This window comes from Carettochelys insculpta, chromosome 5, assembly GCF_033958435.1.
Source record: "Carettochelys insculpta isolate YL-2023 chromosome 5, ASM3395843v1, whole genome shotgun sequence".
Lineage (NCBI taxonomy): Eukaryota > Metazoa > Chordata > Testudines > Carettochelyidae > Carettochelys > Carettochelys insculpta.
This window is the reverse complement of record NC_134141.1, coordinates 50,666,982-50,686,216: the sequence shown is the minus strand read 5'-3', so window position 1 is coordinate 50,686,216 and position 19,235 is coordinate 50,666,982. Positions and strand designations below refer to the sequence as shown.

The 19,235-nt window shown below is 51.6% G+C and overlaps 1 long non-coding RNA gene across 17 annotated transcripts in view; it reads left to right on the top strand.

The window, feature by feature from the left end:
* LOC142013547 (uncharacterized) overlaps positions 1–19,235 on the top strand; it is a 182,173-nt gene that overhangs the window by 29,142 nt on the left and 133,796 nt on the right. The window contains exon 2 of one of the 17 annotated variants that reach the window (XR_012645681.1): positions 13,268–13,879. The exons of the other annotated variants lie outside the window; for them this stretch is intronic. This is a non-coding gene — a long non-coding RNA (uncharacterized LOC142013547). The remainder of the gene's footprint in view (positions 1–13,267; positions 13,880–19,235) is intronic. 17 annotated transcript variants of the gene reach the window in all.

Below are 19,235 nucleotides of genomic sequence, written 5' to 3'. Positions count from 1 at the left end.
GCCTACTTTAACTTCTGCCCAGAAAGTTAAGGACAAGTTCTATGATGAACTTAGCATTGCCATCGGTGAGGTACCTTCCCATGAGCCGCTATTCATCCTTGGCGACTTCAACGCCAGAGTTGGCAGTGACCACCACAGCTGGCCATCCTGTCTGGGACAGTTTGGAACAGGGAAGATGAATGAAAACAGCCAGCGCGTCCTTGAACTCTGCTCCCAACATGACCTCTGTGTGACCAATACCTTCTTCAATGTCAAACCCCAGCACAAAGTTTCGTGGCAACACCTGAGATCAAAACATTGGCACCAGCTTGACCTCATCCTCACCAAATGCAGCTGTTTAGGTAATGTCAGGGTGACACATAGCTACCACAGCACAGACTGTGACACTGACCACTTGCTCATGTGTAGTAAGGTGCACATCCAGCCGCAAAGATTCTTTCGCTCCAAAAAGGAAGGGAGGCCGCGCATTGACACTGGCAAGACTCGTGACCCTTCAAAAGTATGTGAGTTTGTCCAAAAACTTGAGGAGGCCTTGTCCAGCCCGGATGACACTGATATCAGCAAGAGATGGGAACAGCTACGGGATGCTATCTATAATATTGCAATATCTACCTTTGGGAAGAAGACAGTCAAGTCTGCTGATTGATTTGAAGCCCACACTGAAGTGCTGACATCCCTGACTGAGAAGAAGAGACAGGCACTGGCTGCATACAGGTCCTCTCCCAGTGAGGTGAACCTGCAGGTGCTCCGGTCTGCTCAGAGTCAAGTGCAGCAGGTTGCTCGGTGGTGTGCCAACAATTACTGGCTCCAACTCTGCTCCAAGATTCATCAGGCCGTGGACACTGGTAATATGCGAGGAATGTATGATGGGATCAAGCAGGCCATCGGTCCATCACAAAGAAAGACTGCCCCACTTAAGTTGGCCACAGGCGAGGTCTTGAAGGACAGAACCAAGCAGATGGAACGCTGGGTGGAACACTACTCACAATTGTATGCCAGAGAGACTGTAGTTACAGAGAGATCCCTGAATGCCATCGAGCCTCTGCCCACCATGACTGAACTCGATGCTGAGCCCACCTTAGAGGAACTCAGTGACACGCTAAAAGCACTCTCTTCTGGAAAACCCCCAGGGAAAGACAGTATTCCCTCAGAAATCCTCAAATACGCCAACAGTACCCTAGTTTCAGAGCTGCATGGAATACTTTGCCAATGCTGGAGAGAAGGCAGCATACCACAAGATAAGGGGGATGCTAACGTCGTTACTGTCTACAAGAACAAGGGTGACAAAAGCGATTGTAACAACTATCGCGGCATCTCCCTTCTCAGTACCATGGAGAAGCTATTTGCACGTGGTGTTCTGAAGGGGCTCAATGTTCTTGCGGAGAGAGTCTATCCTGAGTCTCAGTGTGGGTTCAGAGCTGAAAGGTCCACCATAGACATGGTTTTCTCTGTTAGGCAACTACAAGAAAAGTGCAGGGAGCAGAACAAACCTCTGTATATTGCCTTTATTGACCTGACCAAGGCATTTGACCTCGTCAGCAGAAAAGGTCTGTTCGCAATTCTGGCTAAGATCGGCTGTCCCCCAACTCTGCTCAGCATTATTATGGCTTGCCATGAAGGCATGAAGGGGACCGTTGTATACAATGGATCCACATCCGAACCCTTTGAGATTCTCAGCAGAGTGAAGCAGGGGTGTGTGCTGGCTCCAGCGCTGTTCGGCATCTTCTTTGCAGTTTTGCTCAAATATGCCTTCGGAACTGCTACAGAGGGCATCTCTCTCTGCACGAGAACAGACAGCAATCTCTTCAAACTGTCGAGGCTTAGAGCAAAGACCAGGGTGCTTATGAAGCATCTAAGGGAGTTCCTTTTTGCTGACGATTCAGCTATTGCTGCTCACGCTCAGCAGGAACTGCAGTCACTCATAACTCGCTTTGCGGATGCATGTATGGAATTTGGCCTCACAATCAGCTTAAAGAAGACCCAGGTGATGGGCTAAAACGTGAGTAATGAGCCATCTATCAGCATGCTAGACTACAAACTGGAAGTTGTCCATGAGTTCATGTACCTAGGCTCAACGATCTCGGACAACTTGTCACTTGATAGTGAGATCAACAAGCGCATTGGAAAAGCCGCCACAATGTTCTCCAGGCTGACGAAGAGAGTATGGGCTAACAATAAGCTCACTGTACACACCAAGGTGCAGGTCTACACAGCCTGTGTTTTGAGCACACTGCTGTACGCCAGTGAAACATGAACTTTGCGCTCAAAACAAGAGCAGCGGCTCAACACATTCCACACGCGCTGCCTTAGGCGCATACTTGGTATCTCATGGCAGGACAAGGTCCCCAATAGCACAGTGCTTGAGAGGTCAGGCACCGCCTCCATGTTCACCCTTCTCAAACAGAGGCGTACGCGCTGGCTGGGCCATGTCTCACGGATGACGGATGGCCGAATACCGAAGGGCCTCCTCTTCGGCGATCTGGCATCTGGAAAGAGGCTGAAAGGGCGACCTAAACTGCGCTACAAGGACACGTGCAAGCGTGACCTCAGCGCTCTCTCTATCCATGTGAACACCTGGCATTCGCTCGCCTCAGACAGGCATGCCTGGAAAGAGGGAGTGAAGGAAGCTCTTGCTATGTATTAAACTACCTTCGTGAAGGAAGCGGAAGACAGGAGAGCCCTCAGGAAGATCCGTGCCCATGATACCAGCACGACATCTGCCTACTGCTGCTCACAGTGCAGAAAGGACTGCCACTCCCAGATTGGATTGCACAGCCACAGAAGACGCTGCTCGAATCAGTCCAACTGGGATGCAAACCCATGATCCCTCAGGATCGAAGGATGCCTACTACTAGTTTTTTGCTAATATGTATTTGCATTTATGGACACCCAAGAGATTTATCTCAATGTCATTAATACTGAGATATGCTTTTTAGTGCGCAGCATTATTTTCCTGGTGCCTTCCAAAGCAAAGGCTTGAGCAAGGGGACAAAAACTCTGACTTTGGGCCACATTTTGCCCTCTTAAAGTGTTGTGCAACATTGCTGCATATTGATTAGAGAAGGCTGAATTATTCATTGCAGATCAGGTCTTTTTTTCTGATTTCAAAATCATTAACAAACTAGCAATCATTTCTGTGAGTATTTTATTTCTTAGCAAATTATATAAACAATGTGTCTCAGGGTTATTTGAGAAATGTTGTCTTTGAGTATTTGTTATTCCTACTGTGTGACTGATTGATCATGTACCTTTTGGCTCTTGGGTGGAATGACTTGACATTTTAAAAGCAGCATAATTATGAATAGTAAGTAATGACTATCTATTGTGAATTATCACACAAATAATCTTTCAGCCTGAAATTAGTTAGTTTTAGATTTTCTCCTTCTAGATCTATCCAAAGACTCCTCATTTGTCCCCCTCATGGCAGAGTGAGCTAAACTTGCTATGTATTTGGCAATCAAGTTTGTATCTTTTCACCACCCTGACTTGAAGCATAGTGCATTTCAGAGGTAGGAGATTAATCACTGTGCTTTAAGGCCCCGATTCTTCATTCTGGCTGATGAGCAGTTGCTGCAAATCTGGGTACAGTGAAGGTGCCTTGTAGCCTCCCATATGTCCCCTTCTGATCTTAGGGTTATCATGATATATCACATCCCATGCTTAGAACTACTGAGAGTCACCATGGGCAGTGAGTGAAGGTTGCTAGGGAAGGCAAACCCCAGCTCCACCCCTTCTGCCCCAAGAACCCCCCTCCCCTTCTGCAACCTCCCCAACCCTCTTGGAGCCCAGATGTGCTGGACTCCAGCCCCCCTGGTAACTGGGTTGCCGTGCCGTGGCCCCAGTCCTCCCCAATAGCTGGTGAGTAGAGCTTCTGCGCTGTGGCCCCAACTCTCCTTGGCAGCTGTGGATCTGAGCTGCTATGCTGCCCTAGCCTTACCCAGCTGGAGAAGGTAGGCAATTTTGGGAGGCAGTGCATTCCCTTACCTACATTACCCACCACCCATGGAGCCACCTAAAAACTGTACTAGTCTATGACAGCTTTCTCTAGCCCCCATGGAGTGGGGATTAGAGGAGCACAAGGATACCCTGGCTGTCCCCTGACTCTTGGGTCACCTGTCTCATGCCTGCATTCAGGCAGGGACACGATTGGAATCAGGACAACAGCTCTACAGTGCCGGAGGGCTCCACTTTGCAGGGGGCTCCTACAGAAGTGAGTCGAGCTAACTTCAGGGGTGATTTTTGTGCCTGTAGTAGAACAACACAAAATGGCTCTGGCTTCCTGGAAAATCAGGCTCGCTGTCACAGGGCATTTTGAGGCCTTAATTAATGTCTGTAAAATGCTTTGAGATCCTAGTGAAAAACTCCCATACCAGTGTGCAGATTGCACCTTCCCCAAAACAGGAGCGTGGCCTGCTGGGTTCAGCAGTCTCCCAAACTGCATGCTTGTATTAGTGAGGCAGGCAGCTGTAGGCAGCATTGTAGGAGTGCACAGCCCAGAGTTTGGTTACTTATGGGCTGCAGGACCCAGAGTGGTACAGTCTGCATCCACAGCTGAAATAGCCCAAGGATATTGCAGGTGTCTAGTGAAACCCAATGGTACTGCTGCAAGAAGCAGTTGCACGCCATCTGTCTGTCTCCTAATAATGCTATTAATCCCTTCCTTTTCATGGGCTCTAGATTAATCACATTCTTTAGAATAGTTTTACTGGGGTTTTTAACTGGAGAAAGGTGTGGCTTTTCTGGGTCTGCATAGTGCCATTCTGTGAAGGACTCACACTGACTTACGCTTATAGAACGCAGATAGGTAGCAGCAGCAGCAGCAGCAGCAGCAGCTTTTAGTTGGGTCAGTAAGCAGCAGGGCAAATATGTTAGATGCATATGAAGGAAAGCAGCTGCAAAAGAAAATGAACACTGAACATCTTTCAACTATTAGAAGAATGTCAGGGAGATGAAGCACTTGTTCTTTTTCAGTTAATTTGTATAAAGACCATTTTTGGCACCCAGCCGGTTCAAACTGTTTGCTGCATAATCTAGTGACTCAAAGCTGCTTGCTGGCAGCTAGCCCAGGTTATGAAATTTGACTTGGCCACTTTGATCTGTGTTCAGGGGCAAGTGAAGTGGGCTCTCTTGATCTAATACACCAGTAAACATAGTTTGGTCAAAAGCAAAATGACAAGAAAAACAACCTTGCTTTGCATGGAAAATGAAAAGAGATCTGGTCTTGTCACTGCTGCCTTTGGGAATTATGTATTTGCAGATCCACTGCAGAAAAGCAATTTTTCCCACTGACCTGCATTCAGTAAGCACATATAATAAATTTTCTTTTCGTAACTTGTATTACTACTACACCAAAACAATATGTTTGTAAAAATGAATGGTATTGCACAATGATCAAAGGAAGATAATCTAAAGAGTAGCACCGTGCTTAACAGCTCAAAGCATAGTGTAATATTATCTAACTTTGGGATTGTCTATGCTTAGCCTACAGCCACTCTTTCATGGAAGATCGACCTGCTCAGAGTCAATCTTCTGGGGTTTTGTTTCACACATGAGCGAAACAACGTTTTTCCCAGGGTCAAAATCAACCTCAGAACTCCTTGCATTGACCTTCTTCCATGTAGACAGCCACAGCAGTTGCCTACTCATAAGTTGATTTTAGTTACTCAATCAGCATAGCTAAAATTGCATATCAGTGGTCGACTGCAATGTCTAGTATAGACATAGACTTATGGGTAGACCAATGTGCCAAAAATGGATCTCCTGGGGGGTTGACTTAGTGGGTCTAGTAGAGATGGGCTAAATCAACCACTGCCGGTGCTCCCATTGACCCTGGTACTCCATGGGGTTGCAAAGAGTAAGGGAAGCTGACAGAAGAGTTTCTCCCATCAACACTCCTGCCCCAAGTGGGGACTCTATGCTATTCACATAGCTGGAGTTGCATAACTTAGTTTGTCTTTGCCCCCCATTGTAGACCTGCCCATATATTGTACTTATATACACGACCTGTTTCAACCTTTACTTACAAGTCATAACTTACTCTTCCAGTAGAAAGTTACATCAAAACATTTCAATCTTATATCTAGTTCAAGGGAGAATTGTGAGCTATAAATTATTAATTGATGGGGAGCACTTGGAGATCTTTGGATGAAAGACTTTGGGGGCCTGATTCTGCTAGCCTTACTCAAGTCGGTTGGTACCTCATTGACTCAGTCATTTCAGAGGAGAAAGTGTGTCTTTTTCTTTGGTTCTTTCTCATGTAGTTAATAAGAAAGGGTCACATGCAACTCTTGATAATGCCTAAGCAGCGCCACTTACTCATGTGGTTTGTAAATTAGAGCAGATGTTGACTTAAACCAAAATTCTGTCATGCAAATTTATGATAATTAGCATCTTTTCTTTCATAAAGCCACTGGTCTGTTGCAAAAATACATATTTTAATATACTTTCAGATAAATTTTATAGCTCTGGGTTCTCTGTTGTCTTGAGCTCCTTCTTGCAGTAGCAAAGGAAATGGCGGGGAGTGGGGAAGGGCTTTTATAGAATTTGTTACTGATCCCTGATTCTCTGCCAGCCACGGACTATATGCAGATTAAAGTGTTCTGTTCTAATGTGCACCAGCTGACAAGTGGCCCCTTGGGTGCACCATGGGAAGATACTCAACAGCAGAGTTCTCTGGATATGTCTCCTCCCTGTTCCTAATATATTCCCTGTGCCAGAGGCTGTGAAGAGGTTGGCATGGGAGAAATCCCAAGAAAGAGAAATGAGGAGGGATTCTGTCCCCTTTGTGCCATCGGAGTAAGGGAATGGAATGTGAGTCAATCTGTCCAATACAGTATGTCTAGAGAGTCATAGGGATTGATCTGTCAGTCCTTACTCACATGGGTAAATGATAGCACTGACATGAATAGATCTGCAAGTTCAGGCTCTTTAGCTGTGGATGATGACATGGCATGATATGACTCTTCCTTTGGAGGATGCATAGATTTGCCTGTCAAATATACGTCTTTAAATTTTGGATGCCTAGACTGAAGCACCTAAATCCATATAAAGACATAAAGCGTCCTGATTTTCAGAGATGCTGAGGTTTAGTTGCTTCCTATTATTAGTGAAATGGGGTGTAGTGAATCTTCAAGAACTCCACAATTTTGGGAAATTGGATTGAACAAAGGCCCAGGAAATGGCCTGGTGGTAGAACAGAGAAAGTGGTCTTGGGGAATTAGGAACTGGATGAGGCAGAAACCCCAGGACATCGTTCCTTTAAGGGTCAAGGATCAGAAGCCTTAGACTGTGGAGTGAGGCAGGACTCCCCTCTCTCCCAGTCACTCAGGAGGAGGGTTCTGAAGGGGTGGGGGTGCATAAAAACCCTGCCTTTTCATTCATAACACGACAGGGCCTGAAGAAGAAGGAAGTCAAGGGCAGAGTTCTGGCCAGTTGTGGGGCTTTGGGTGCAGCAGACTGGGTGCGTGAAAGTGCTCTGTGTCTGGCAGAAAAACCAGGGCTGAGTATATACTTCTGTGATATGGCGATAGGTTTAATTTTGTGGACTCTCAGGAATATTTGATCCATTTATTATTAAGGATTCTGAGGCCTGTCTGTACCTTACTTATTAAACCAGCCCTGGGTGGAGATGCTATTAAGCATAGGCGAAACTGTGGTGTGCTTATGGGACCCTTAAATGGGAGCTAACAGGTGTAGGGTGCCTGTAAAGTAACCCCTGTCCATGTGTGTAAGCAGCCACCTTGGTATGGGGTATGGTAAAATTGTTCATATTCGGTACCTCTGAAACATATGGGAGTTGCTTTTAGTGCTCCTTTGGGACATAGATGGAGAGAAGAATGACACTAACAAAATGATAAAACTCCTAGAGCCAGATTGGGACCTCATGGAGGTACTCTCCCTGAAGTCAATGAGGTCTACCTCATGGAGGTACTCTCCCCGAAGTCAATGAGGTCTACCTCATGGAGGTACTCTCCCCGAAGTCAATGAGGTCTTCATTCAGGAAAACACTTATGCAAGGTGCCCCACAGTTTAGTAGAACGCTTGAGCACAGGTCTGACACTCTGTGCCCCAAAATTACATGCTGCACCTCCTATTCACCTGGTGAGGTAGCATTTTAAAATTCTTAATCTACTGATCACTAATGTCCTGTTAAGATGTACGTGCTATCATTGTATACGTAGTTTCACTATGTTTCACTGGAGCAAGTTGTGAGTTTGGGAACTCACAAGCAGCATTTCAGGTACCTATACTATTATCAAAGCAGAGCTGTCTGTCTGTCCATCCCACTGTAGTCACTCCTACTGTGGGAGTGCCATCTTCCACTCTGTGTATGTGCCCTACCACATGGTGGGAGAAGCTTGTGGTGACAGAGGTGGCTTCGGCCCTGGAGGCTCCAGCTTCAGCCTTGGCTGCTTGGTGGCCCTCGCAGCAGTGGTTCTGGCTGCTGTGGTGGCTGCAGCTGCTCCAGCCTCTGGCGGACCCAGCATCCCAAGTGGCCTGTGCCCCCAATGTAAAGCCCACTTCTGCAGCTTCCTTCTTCCCACCCCAATCCCATACCACCTCGTGCCCCACCTCCATGTTACTAAACAGCCATCCCAGTCTACCCTCACTTTCATTCCACGTGCCCACCCCCATCCTGTCATGCAGCCCCCTGCCTTGCCCCCATTACCTATGGCCATCCTATCCCATACTGCCCTGTTAAACCCATTGCCTAGGGTAGTGGGATGCAGGGCGGGGGAGAAAAGAAATTCTTACACTGGCTGTGTGGGCACTCAGGATGGCATTTTTTCTGGATGGAAAGAGTGTGTGTTGGGGGGAAGATGGTATTTGTTGAGGATTTTATAAATATTGCAAACTTCATGTTTTTTTTTTCAAGAAGTAGAACTAATCAGTTAATTTGAACTGGTTTCTCCCAGGGAGTGGTGTAGAAAGTGAGCCTATAACTGTTACATGATATGTTGTGGTGGTTTTGCTTGAAGCTATAGCAGCCACAAAGGGGCAGGCCCTGCTAGTAACAATAAAAAGGCCAAACAAAGTTGATGGCCCATTGAGAATAAGGCAGATGTTCACAAGGATTACGTTAGGAACTGTGTACAATAGAAACCTCTCAAGAGAGCAGTACACATGGCGGGACTGTTTGACTCAGGTCACAGCAAAAGTTCTTTTCAGCAAGATCGAAGGAGCTATAAAAGGGGGAAGTGACATCACCAAGGGGTCTCACTCCTTGTACAACATAGCACATGAAAACACCTAAGGAACGAAGACTGAACTGGGGAAGGAGGTCCCACATGGGAAAGGAAAAAGCCTTCTTGTGAATGGAAGCTAGGTGAGACATTGCTTGATTCAAATCTAATCTCGTGTGTAGAATTTAGATTTGTATTTTTGTTTATTTCCTGAGTAATATTCTTTGTCACTTTAAAAATCTATCTTTCTTTAGTTAATAAAACTATTTTATATTTTACCTAAAAACAATGTGGTATGACTGAAGTGCTTGGGGAAGAAATATCAGCTCACTTAAAGGCTTTTGCATTGTTCTCACCACATTGACAGAGGGGCAGACCAGGTGATAAATTTATACTGATCAAGCTTTTGACCAAGGCAAGATGGCACAGCTCTGGGGTCCTGGGCTGGGGAGAAACCTTCAAGTAACTGCAGCTGGGTGCGTCCCTTCCTGTGTAAAGGTTGGTGCAAGTGCAGGACCAGGAGCAGTCTGGATAGGGATGCAAATGGTACCTTTATCCTGTCTTGGTCTCCTGTATTGGTCTTACCCTTTTCCTTTCTCTGAGCCCTTCCTCTCTCCTCACTCTGTCTCTGCTCCCCTCCCTTTTACCAGGCTGGGGAAAGGGAGAGTGAAGGAGGGAGTGAGGTTTCTGGATGAGGCCATGAGCTTTTGGATGGGGCCAAGGATGATGGATTTGGGACCTGGGAAGGAGCTCAGTGTTGGGAGAGGAATTTAGGTGTGAGGAGGTGTGAGGGCTCTGTCTCGGGATGTGAGCACTGGAATGGGGTCAGGTATATGGGGTTTGAGGTGCAGGACAGGGCTTAGGGCTGGGGCAGGGCAGCTGGGGTGCATGAAGGTGTGGGGTCTTGTCAGCACTTACCCAAAAGGGGTCCCTGGGAAGCAGCTGGCAGCTCTATTCAATATCTAGGTGTATGGGGAGGCCATAGAGGCTTCACACACACTGTCCATGCCTGTGTGCACTGCCCCCACAGCTTGCAGTTCCTGGCCAATGGGTGCTGCAGAGCTGGTGCCCAGAGTGGTTACAGGGTGCAGAGCTTACTTGGTTCCCCTATATTCCTAGGTTTGCAGGGACCTGGTGGCTGCTTCCTGAGAGCCATGCAGAGGTGGGTGGACATTCTACCTTAGCCTGCTGCAGCACATTCCAGTCAAAAACCAGACACCTGTCTGCCTAGGTCTGGAGCTTGTCACAACAGCACAGTGTGAGAGAACCCAGGCTGGTGAGATGGAAGGCTCTGTGGTTCCCCAGTTCCAGGTGGTACCCTGTGGGGGTGGCCTGACACAACTTGTTTAAGTACTTTCTTAAATAGGGATGCATTACTGAAGCAGCTTGCTAATTGGAATAATAGGGGCACAATCTAGCCATGTTATAGCTTGAAGTGGACTGAAGCCTGCCATTTTCTTTGGCTCTAAGAACATTTCTGTCTGTCCCACAATTTCATTAGTTGCTGCTCTTACAGAATCTTATGTTTGTGGAAAGGAGGAGGAATCTTGACCAAGAAGTTTGGTCTGTGTTTCACACAACCTTCCTGAATGGCAGGGGTGGGGCAGGCACGGGTGGGAATGGTGAAGTCAAAAGGAGGACAAAAAGGCAAACATAAAATTATTAAAATCCAAAGATGATGTGAGTGGCAAAGCTGTAGAATGGATGTTGGCGTGATTGTTTTGTGGACGTACAAAGTTCGGGTAACTTTCATGGTGAATGGGTGGTAGTAGGAGTAGATAGGGATGTGGCTGTCCAAAAAGAGGTGTGTGAATTTGAAAGTCCTTCAGAAATGCCAGTGACCATGCCCAGCCAAGGCCCAGGCTCAGTCATGGAGGAAGAGACTGCAGCTCACCTCCTCCTCAGTGAGCATGCTGTGTGCCGTTGGCTAGCTTTGCTCAAAAGGTCAGGTTAATTTGTCAGTCTCTCTTGTCATTCCAGTCTTTCTTCTCCTGGGAATGTTATCACAAAATAATGCTGGGGCTCTGCAGTGATGCATCTGACATTCACAGTATTATGAATTTGGATGGCTTGCTCAACACTTCCTATTCTCAGCCTTACTAAGCTGTGAGGATACTGGAATGACTAACACATGGGTTTTCAGGGTAGGGGTCAGGACAAGTTTCAGTGGGTTACGATCCTCTTCCTTTATCTGTAAGGCTAGATGCAAGAAGATTTTGAAAATTCCAGATGGAGCCTCTCCAAACCCTTCTGGAATAGCATGGAGCCATGGTATGGAAAAGGCTGAAGATCACTGGCAGAAGGCACCGAAATAGATAAACCATGAAAAGACCGAAAGAAGGCAATATGCCACTGTGACAAAATGTAACACATGAAAAAACATAGTACTTCAGCAGTTGTTGTTCATTATGCCACTGTTATAGTGAAATGTTACACAACCGGCCATTAATGGCACCGATGCAATGATCATTTGTAAAGTCAGAGCTATACTAAAATGCATTTGGAGTAAATGATGTAATGAATTAACAACATCATTGCAGAGCTGTACAAAATATACAGAGACAAGGGGTTGCTTATACTGGAATACCTGTCACCTGATTTGGATACACACTTGTTTGATAGTAACAGAGGTAGCCGTGTTAGTCTGTACTCCAACAAAACAAAGCAGCAGAAATGTAGCACTTCAAAGACTAACAAAATGATTTATTTGGTGATGAGATTTTGTGGGACAGACCCACTTCATCAGATCAATTCAATTTCCAATATAGACTGACCAAAAAAAAAAAAGAATTGCAATAAAAACTGACAGATCAAATGGGATTGGAGAAAGTGGGTGAGTGGTGTTGGATATCAGTGTTTAAAGGTACAAAGATCTGGATGGGAGCCATGAATCCTCCCACAGAAGTTTATTTGTATCAGTAAATGGTCTCCAGCTCCCCAGAACACTGGTGCTCTTTATACAGTGATCTGAAAAGCTGAAGTGATAGCTAATATGTTCAACAGCTTCCCCAGCATTGTGAGTTATGGGTGGATTATTGTAGCAACATAATGCACGTTGATCTTGCCTCAATCTGAACAAATGTTAACGATCTGATTTATGTTAACCCACTGTAATCACTTACTATGGTTCTCTTATGCTTATGTAAGAAATGTGCCCATTGATCCTTTCTTCAAATATGCGTGGGTTTATTTAAAAGACCTACAAAATGGTTCTCGTACAAAGAAGATGTCCGTCAGGAACATTAGCTTGTAAATGGAGTCACAGCTGTTACAATTTTTGTTTAAAATGAAAATGAGAATGCCTTGCTTGAATAAACAAGATTGATGATCAGATGAAAACAAGGGACAGAATTGTTTGCAAACAGCCCTTTCAAGAATTCCAGGAAATGTTGAAAATTTCAAATAACTTCGCAGTTACTGAGAAGGAAATGAAGCTTTAGCTGTACTAATATTGTCAGAGTTGATACTGTCTCCTGGGTCTCTAATTTCCTTTAGCTTTGCTGAACTTGTTACTCCTGTGATTAAGGTAGCTAAAACACAACATGTTTTTTTCTGAGATAGCTAAGTTCATTTTAGTTTGTATTCTATCAAGTGTTGACTTTTAGTACCAAAACTAGTACAGTTTAAATTTAAAAAAGACCTAGGTAGAGGCGTGGGTAAAAGAAAGGGCGAAGTGGAAGGAACATTGCCTACTGGAGCAGAGGATTGTAAAAATGGTCTAGTGTTAAATAAATAATTGGACTGGAACGAAGAAAATCCAGGTTCAAGTCCTAGTTCTGCCACTTAGGCTATATCCACACGAGAGGGTTTTGTCGACAAAACCTGGGGAGCGTCCAGACTTAAAACGTTTTCCATCAACAATAAATTGACAGAGCGTGGCACTTTTGTTGATAGCCTTCTGCATTTGCCCCATGAGGCAGAGCACTTTTGTTGACAGATTCTGTCAACAAAAAATAAGTGTGGATGCTCTGGTGGGGCCTTTTGTCAACAGAGCACTCCTCCATGGCGCCAGCCACCTGGCCGGGGGGAAGCCCTGTCCACAGCAATCACAGCTATATGCTCTCTGTCTCTGGCCATTCTTAAAGGTGCGGGGAGCCCTGGCAACCCAGTAGCAGGAAGCTGAGAGCATGCAAGCAGCAGAGCCGGAAGCAGGCAGGCAGCACCCTGGAAGACATCAGGGGAGTCGCAGGAGGCATTCCAGGAGCCCTCTCCCATGGGGCACCAAGTGATAGGACCCCTCATGGTCCAAGGCCTGAGATCCACGACGTCATCGGGCAGTGGACTGAGGAGGACATTCTTTTGGACCACACTGCCAAGAGGTGAAATGCCCCAGCCTACATCCAGCTTGTCCCCACCCTGCCCAGACTGTGGAACAGGTCCTGGCAAAGGTCAAGGAGCTGAGGCAGGGATACCTCTGGGCCGGGACACTACCAGGAGGCTGGAGGAAGGACCCACAACTTGCACCTTCTGAGGGCTGAGGACAACTCTCCCCCAGTTGCTGCCATGGACATGGCTGATGACCATCCTCACCTGGAGGCTGGAGCCAGAAGAACAGCAGCCCAGGACCCAGCTAGAGCCAGAGGGCGGCACTGCCTCGGAGGTCAGCGGGGGATCTCTGATGATTGCCCTGGACTTGGGCTCCTGCTTCATCCAGGGCACATCCAGGGCATCTCTGGACCTCTTTCAGGGACCTTCCAGTAAGTTCCCCATGCATCACACACCTCAGGGGCTGAAAGCAGTCCAGCCACATGGGCACCAGCCTGACCCCACACATGCCACCAAGGAGTGCGGCTCCCAGCACACAGGCACACCCATAGGCTACAGTCAGCACCTGTGCCCGCAGACAGTGCTGTGAGCTGCACATGCATGTGAGGGCCCCCGGGAGGGCCAGGCTGTGTCCAGAGTTCCTGCCACCCATGCAGGGACCCCTCTGTGGCTGGACACATCCCCTTGGCCACTAGCCGTTTGAGGGAGTGCTGGTGAGGTGGGTGCAGCAGTCAGCTCCGTCCTTGAGGCGCCACAGGGACCCCAAGGCATGCCTGTGCTCCCAGGACATCCCCATCACTCAGTCTGGGGGTGGGGGCTGCTGCTTACATGGCTGGGGGCCAGAGTGGTAAGGGCCATGTGGCGGGAGTGACTCACCATCTCTCCTCCCTCTCCTTTACAGCTGTACTGTCTGAGGGCTGGGCCAGCCCCACCTCGCCTTGGAGCTGGCCAGCCCAGGGGTGACACCAGAGAGGGCCAGCACCCCACCCCTGCCAGGGCAGGCCCACAGCCAGAGGGGTCATTGCCTGCCTGAGATGATGATCTGCGGGCCTATGAGGCCACCCTGAGGGGGCAGATGGACCTCCTGGAGTGCTGGCTGTAGGAGGACTGGGAGAGTCAGGTGTGGGAGAGGGAGTGGTGGACTCAGGCCTGAGACCAACTGATGTCCTGCTTGGACGCCATCACTGGTGCCTGGCAGAACCAGCTGGTCCAGACACCTGAGCCTGCCACCCCTACTCCCTCTGCCTCCATCAGTCCCCAAATACCATGTCTGCTCCTCCCAGGTCCATCTGCTCTGCCCTCCTTGGACATCCCACTGGCTGACCTGGAAGGGGTGCAGGGCTTGCTGGCCACAGTCACCCTCCCTTCCCCCATCCCTCTGCCGTGCCAGACCCCTGGCCCCCAGTCTCACTCTGCTCGCCCCACTGAGTCTGACCCTGTCAAACCCCGTCCACCTCTGTAGCTCCTTGTGCTCCTGGCCCCACCCCAGCCCTGAGGGGACCCTGAATCTGCAGCAGGAGAGGATCCCATGGCCAGCACTACTTAGCTGTGTCTACACATGCACGCTACTTCGAAGTAGCGGCACTAACTTCGAAATAGCGCCCGTCGCGGCTACACGCATCGGGCGCTATTTTGAAGTTAACTTCGACGTTAGGCGGCGAGACGTCGAAGTCGCTAACCTCATGAGGGGATCGGAATAGCGCCCTACTTCGACGTTCAACGTCGAAGTAGGGACCGTGTGGATGATCCGCGTCCCGCAACGTCGAAATTGCCGGGTCCTCCATGGTGGCCATCAGCTGGGGAGTTGAGAGACGTTCTCTCCAGCCCCTCAGCTCACTGGTGGCTGCATGGAGCGGCCCCTTAAAGGTTCCCTCCCCCACCCTGACTCTGCAGGAAGCTGAGGGAACGTGCAGGCTGCAGCCTGCACACGCGGCCAGCCTGCAACACCCTCAGCCCCACACAGCGGCGATGGCAAGCCAGCAGCCCCCCCAGCGCCCCCAGGGGACCCCCCCCAAGGGGAGCCAGGGCAGCCAGGCTGGCAAGCGGCAGCGGGGCCCCTCCTGGACGGAGGCCGAGCTGCGGGACCTGCTGGGGCTCTGGAGCGAGGAGGAGGTGCTCCAGGTAATGGGGAGTAAGAGGCGGAATGCGGATGTGTTCGCTCGGCTGGCCGACGGCCTGGCTGCCCGGGGTCACCCTGCCCGCACTCCAGATCATGTGAGGAGTAAGGTGAAGGAGTTGCGGCAGGGTTATGCACGGGCCCGGGATGCGGCCAGCCGATCTGGGGACGCCCCCGTCACTTGCCCCTTTTACAGGGAGCTCAGGGACATCCTGGGCTCCCGGCACACCTCCTCCCCTCCGGCCACCCTTGACACCTCGGCTGACGAGCCCCAGCAGGCCCTGCAGACGGAGTCCCCCCCCGGAGGCAAGCCCCGCACCCCGGGGGCTCCCCCGGAGGCCACCCCCGGGACATCGCGGCAGGAGGAGGAGGAGGAGGAGGAGGAGGAGGGGGGCTCCTCCTCTGCAGAATCCAGCCTGCAGATCCTCCTTCTGCCATCCCGGAGCAGCAGCAGGGCCTCCGCCCCCCCGGGGATCTCCGGACCGTGGGAGCGGACCGACAGGTAGGTACCCCCCTCTGGTGGACACCCCTGGGCTTGAGGGGCGGGGGTAAGAGATATGTGTCCAGGGCCCCCCACATGCTCACATGGCCATGGCCCCAAGGACACCAGGGCCATGGCCCTCACAGCACTGCATCCATCAGCCCCTGCCCCCCACAACCCCGCATGACAGTGCCATGCCCCATCCCCGGGGCAGGGGGGAGCGGAACCTCGAGGGGCCCCCGGGAGGAGGGGGTGGGACACCCCGCAGCAGCAGCATGTGATGGAGTGGGGGGAGTGCCAAAGGGAGACTCAGGCTACATATGAGCAACAAGAGCAGAATAGCTCCCAGGGGCAAAGGAGGATCCTGGGGCTACAGCTGGCAGGTGACACCTCTGCCCTGAACAAACAGAAGGGAGGAGCCGAGCTGGCTTGGACTTGGGGGGGCGAGGGCGGGGCCCACACGTAGAGGCTAGGGGAAGGGAGAGCTGGAAGGCAGCCAGCCTGAGGAGGGGGAAAGCTGCATCCCCGAGGGGCACCCCTTGGGGTCTTCTCCCCAGGATGGGTTGGAAGGACTGTCTCTTCCGACAGCTGGTGCTGTCACTCCTGCCAGAAACTGGGCATCTGTGGCCTAAGAAACCTCTCCTGCTCTCAGACCCTGGGGGGTGAAGTGAGAGTCGCTCCCACCAGGGGACGGGGTGCAGGGCAGGGGGACCCCTGAACCCCATCCATCACAGCAGCATCTCCCGGGGACGGGGATGGGGAACCTGCAGCACAGGGCTGGGGGGACAAAGGCCACGGCTCGGGGCCCACACTAACGCCTGTCTCCATTCTTCTTCCCCTCCTCCTCTCCTGTGTCCTGCACCTGCACCATCAGAAGGACCGGAAGAGAGCGCCGGCGAGGCATCAGTCGTCCCGGAGAGCCCTCCGGGACCATCGCTCCAGGGCAGCCCGTCGGCCAAGGACCGACCGGCCCCACGGCGGGTTAGACGGCGGACCCCGTGCCACCAACAGCCGATGGCGACGGACCCCCAGCTGCTGGCCATCCACCGTCGGCAGCTGGAGGTCGCGGAGCAGCACCTCCAGCTGCAGGAGCAGGCGCTGGCCTGGCGCCAGGAGGCATGGGGGGCCTACATGGAGACATTTAACCGCTTGGTGGACTACCTGGCCCCCCATGCCGCGCCGGCCACAACATCGCCCACCCTGCGTGCTCCTGCAGCCCCACCACCAGCTGCTCCGCCCGTCGCCGTCCCATCCGCCATCGCCCCGGCACCCACCGGCGAGGGCCAGAGCGCCGAGGGACCCCTGGAGCCACCTGACACTCGCCGGCCACCGTACCTTCCAGTCCAGCCCGCTCCCACCCAGCCACGGACCAGGCTGCGACCGCGGCGGGGCTCCCGGCCGCCAACGCCCGGTGCCGGGCTATAGGGGTGAAGGGCCCGGGACGTGGCCCCCCCTTTGTATATAGTTGGACCCTGTTGTTTTCGGCCCCCAGTTTGCCCCATCCCCCCCATGTAAATAGTTCTCCCCTTTATCCTCCCTGGTTTTCTTTTTATTATTGCGGACAGTTGTTTCTTTGTATTGTTTTATTTTTGTACATATTGCTTTTGTTCAACGTTTGTACATAGTTTTTGGTTTGTGGTTCAAATATTTATTTACAGTTAAAAAAAAAAGGTTCGGAAAGAAAAAAAAAAGTTTACGTTCAGCCACAAGTGCGTGCTGTCATTTGTCCAGGACAAGTGGGGGGGGGGGGCGGTGGGGTGCTCCATGGTGTGGGCGTTGGGGCAGGAGTGTGGGGGAGGAAGGGGCGGGCAGTAGGGGGCCTGGGCAGAGTTCACCCCGTGGCCTGTTCATCAAAGTGGGCCCGCAGGGCCTCCCGGACCCGGGTCCCCTCGGGGTCCACCTGCCGACTGGGGGCAGCAGGTGGCTGGACGTGTGCCCTGCCAGCCTCCGTAGCCCAGCCCTGGAAAAAGGTCTCCCCCCTGCTCTTGACCAAATTGTGCAGGGCGCAGCAGGCACCCACAATCTGGGGGATGTTGTTGGGGCCTGCATCCAGGCGGGTCAGGAGACATCTCCAGCATCCCTTCAGGCGGACAAATGAGCGCTCCACCACCTGGCGCGCGTGGTTCAGGCGCTCGTTGAAGCGCTCCTGGCTAGCGGAGAGATGGCCCGTGTAGGGGTGCATGAGCCACGGCTGGAGGGGGTAGGCCGCATCTGCGATGACGCAGAAGGGCATGGTGGTGTCCCCCAGAGGGATCTCCCGCTGGGGGATGTAGGTCCCCGCCTCCAGCTGGCGGCACAGGCCCGAGTTCCGGAAAACCTGGGCGTCGTGGGTGCTGCCAGGCCAGCCCACATAAATGTCCTGGAAACGTCCCCGGCTGTCCACCAAGGACTGGAGGACGACAGAATGGTAGCCCTTTCGATTGAGGTATCGTCCTCCACTGTGATGCGGGGCGCGGATGGGGATGTAAGTCCCATCCAGAGCCCCGAAGCAGTTGGGGAAGCCCAGGGTGGCAAAGGCCACGATGGTGGCATCTGGTTCCCCCAGCCTCGCGAGCCTGTGCAGGAGCATGGCGTTGATGGCACGCACAACCTGCAGAGAAAGCACATGGGACAGCACCAATGAGGGGTGTGCGTGGCCCTGCCCTGCCCTGGCCCCCCTGCCCTGCCCTGCCCTAGCCGCCCTGCCCTGCCCTCCTCCCGTGGGTTCTCTTACCTCCATGAAGACAGCCCCGACGGTGGCCTTGCCGACACCAAACTGCTGGCCCACGGATCGGTAGCTGTCTGGAGTGGCCAGCTTCCAGACAGCGATGCCGACCCGTTTCTGCACTGTGAGGGCATGCCGCATGGCGTTGTCCTGGTGCCTGAGTGCGGGGGTGAGCCACTGGCACAGCTCCAGGAATGTCTGCCGGCTCATCCTGAAGTTCCTGAGCCAGCGGTCGTCGTTCCACTCCCCAAGCACCAGCCGCTCCCACCAGTTGGTGCTGGTGGGGTAGCTCCACAGCCGCCGGCGTGTGAGGCCGGGGGGGTGGGGGTGCGGCGGGGTGCTGCAGGGGTAGGGGTTGAGCCCTGCTGCCCTGGGGGCATCTCCTCCTCTGGGGCAAGGAGGTGCTCAGCTGCCTCCCGCATGGCACGGAGCAGGGCAAGCCCTGCTCCTGCCGGGAGGGCTGGGTGGACCTCTAGCTGCTGCTGC